The sequence below is a fragment of the Arachis ipaensis genome, chromosome B8 (genome assembly GCF_059453495.1).
Source record: "Arachis ipaensis isolate K30076 ecotype BB chromosome B8, ASM5945349v1, whole genome shotgun sequence".
Taxonomy (NCBI): domain Eukaryota; kingdom Viridiplantae; phylum Streptophyta; class Magnoliopsida; order Fabales; family Fabaceae; genus Arachis; species Arachis ipaensis.
Window position 1 is genome coordinate 98,288,410 of NC_142443.1, and position 3,736 is coordinate 98,292,145.

Here is a 3,736-nt window from a genome sequence, read left to right on the forward strand (position 1 = left end):
TCAAAAACAAAGGGAGTATTTGAGACAAGTAGGTTGCTAAGGGGTTTTGCAATCTTTGAAAAATCTTTGATAAACCTCCTATAGAACCCAGTGTATCCCAAAAAACTTCTGATTGCCTTGACATTGCAAGGTGGAGGTAATTTTTCAATTACTTCCACTTTTGCCTTGTCCACTTCTATGCCATCTTTTGAAATTTTGTGACCAAGAACCACTCCTTCAGTCACCATAAAATGGCACTTCTCCTAGTTTAAAACTAGGTTGGTTTCTTGACACCTTTTTAGCACAAGAGCAAGATGGTATAGGCAATCAGAATATGAGTTCCCAAATACAGAGAAGTCATCCATGAATACTTCTATGAACTTCTCAATCATGTCTGAAAAAATGGAGAGCATGCACCTTTGGAATGTTGCAGGTGCATTGCACAATCCAAATGGCATTCTCCTATAAGCAAAGACACCATATGGACAAGTAAATGAAGTTTTTTCCTAATCCTTGGGGTCTACAACAATTTGATTGTAGCCCAAATACCCATCTAGGAAGCAATAGTACTCATATCCTGCCAATCTTTCAAGCATCTAGTCCATGAAAGGTAAGGGAAAGTGGTCCTTCCGGGTGGCTCATTGAGTTTCCGGTAGTCAATGCACATACACCATCCGGTCACTGTCCTTGTGGGTATCAATTCATTCTTCTCATTTGCCACAACAGTGATCCCTACTTTCTTAGGGACTACTTGCACCGGGCTTACCCAAGGGCTGTCTGAGATGGGGTAGATCACCTCTGCTTGCCACAATTTTAACACTTCTTTCTGAACCACTTCATTCATAGTTGGGTTCAGCCTCCTTTGTTGTTGTCTTGAAGGTTTGGCATCTTCTTCAAGTAAGATCTTATGCATACACATTGAAGGACTGATCCCTTTTAAATCTGCAAGTGTCCAGCCTATGGCATCCTTGTGTTGTCTCAGCACTTGGATGAGCTCCTCTTCTTGTTCCTAACTCAGACTTGAATTTATGATCACTGGTTGGGTGTTGTTGGCACCTAGATATGCATATTTCAAGCTGGGTGGTAATGCTTTCAGCTCTAGTTTTGGTGACTCTGCATCTTTGTTGCTTGTAATGGTTGGCATGATTGAGTTTCCCATGGTTGCTTGTGGTGATTCTCCATCTGGTGCTTGTTCCAGCTCAATGGTTCCTCCACATTGTTCTTCTTCCAAGACTTCTTGAACTATTTATTCCATGGTGTCTACCAGCATGCATTCTCCTATGGATTCCTTGGGGTAACTCATTGCTTTGAAGACATTGAAGACCATTTTCTCTTTATGCAACCTCAAGACTAGTTCCCCTTTTTGCACATCAATGATGGCTCCAGCAGTAGCTAGGAATGGTCTTCCTAAGATAATTGACGTGTTGGTCTCTTCTTCCATGTCCATCACAACAAAATCAACAGGAAAGATGAACTCTCCTACTTTCACTAGCAAGTCTTCCACCACCCCATGTGGAAACTTAAATGTTCTGTCAGCCAATTGGAGTGCCATTCTTGTTGGCCTGGCTTCCTCAATCTTCATCCTTCTCATCATGGTCAGGGACATAAGATTTATGCTAGCTCCCAAATCACACAAAGCTTTCTCAATGGTGATGTCTCCTATGATGCAGGGAATTTGGAAACTCCCTGGGTCTTTCAGCTTTTGAGGCAGCTTCTTCTATATGATAGCGCTGCATTCTTCAGTCAAGATTATGGTTTCTTTTGCTTCCCAGTTCCTCTTTTTGGTTATAAGCTCCTTCAAAAATTTAGCATAGAGTGATATTTGTTCTAATGCCTCAGCAAATGGTATGTTGATTTGGAGCCTCTTGAAGATCTCTAGGAACTTAGAAAACTGGCCATCCTTCCCATCTTTTCCCAGTCTTTGTGGCTATGGTGCCCTTGACACATAAGGCTTCAAGACTGGTTTTGGTGGAGGTGGAGCAGGGATTTGTTCTTCATCCTTGTTCTCATGCTTTGCTGCAACTTCTTCATGCTTGTCTTTGCTTGGGGTTCCTTCTTCTACAACCTTCCCACTTCTTAGAGTAATGGCTTTGCATTTCCCTCTTGGGTTAGCCATGGTATCACTAGGAAATGTGTGTGTGGTAAGTGGGATTTGCTTGGACAAAATCCCCAATTGTGCTTCCAACTTTGAGATTACTGCGCCTTGATTTTTCAGATTTGACCTGTATTCCTCTTGATTAGCATCTATCCTTCTGTCAGTTTGTGCTTGTCTGTCCATGAGGGTGGAGACTGCTCCTGTAATTTGTGAGGACAGTTGTGCTATTGCAGCTTCCATTCTCTCAAAGTTGCTCTTGATCTCACATGGTTGCATAGTTGAGGATGGTGTATCTTGATTAAGGTTGTTGTGTGTAGGTTGGTTACTATGGTATGATGTGTTTTGTCAGTTGTGGTAGGGTCTATGGTTCCCTCTTTGATGGTTGGGGTTGTGGTTGAAGTGCTGATTTGATGAATAAGGCTTGTTGTGGTCCTGGTTGTGGTTTTGTTGATTTTCCCACCCAAAGTTTGAGTGGTTCTTCCAACCTGGGTTGTATGTCTTAGATTGTGGGTCATATGGTGGTCTGGATGAATTGTTCACATAATTGGCTCATTCTCAGTCACCTTCAGATTCTGGTGCATTCCCTTCTTGTTGAGAAGTTTGGTCTTGAATGACTGAGGCTTGGTTGGCCTCCATCCTTTTGGTTAGAGCTGCTATTTGAGCTGCAATTGCTTTGTTCTGAGCTAACAAAGCATCTACAGAGTTGAGCTCTAGCACCCCCTTCTTCTGAGTCCTCTCTGAAGCATAGAAATACTCATTTTTAGCTACAGTCTCAATGACATCTATGGCCTCTTCAATGGTTTTCTTCTTGTTGAGTGAGCCTCCTGAAGAATGGTCCACAGCCTTCTTTGCTTCATAGGATAGTCCCTCATAAAAGATGTGTAGTTGTACCCATTCATTGAACATTTCTGGTGGGCATCTTCTTGTCAGATCTTTGAATCTCTCCCAGGCCTCATAAAGTGTTTCTCCATCTTGTTGTTTGAAAGTTTGCACCTCAGCTCTCAGCCTATTGATTCTTTGTGGGGGGTAAAATCTTGCAAAGAATCTGTTCACGACCTCCTCCCATGTAGTTAGGCTATCCTTGGGGAATGATTCCATCCACTTTGCTGCCTTATCTCTGAGTGAGAAAGGGAACAAGAGTAGTTTGTAGATGTCGGGGTGTACCCCGTTGGACTTTACAGTATCATATATCCTCAAGAATGTGCTGAGATGTTGATTAGGGTCTTCTTGGGCACTTCCTCCATATGAGCAATTATTCTGAACAAGTGTAATGAGCTGAGGTTTCAGCTCAAAATTATTGGCATGAATTGTTGGTTTTAGGATGCTGCTGCCACAATTTCCTGGGTTTGGATTGATGTAGGAGCCTAAGACTCTCCTTTCTTGTCCATCATGATTTACTGGGCCTTCTCTAGCATTGTGAGCTTCTTCTTCATGGTGGTTTTCCATGTTCCCTCCATGTTTGTTTCAAAATACTCTTCCTCTTCCTCAGCACCAACGACTCCTTTCCCTCTTGCTTCCCTCCTTAATCTAAGGAAGGTCCTCTTAGGTTCAGAATCAAAGGAAGTTGAAGCATCGCTTCTTCTACCTGTCATACAACCAACAAGGAAAAAAGCAAGAAAGAAAATGAATGAAGAAATTACTCTTGTTAGAGTGGATGTTAGC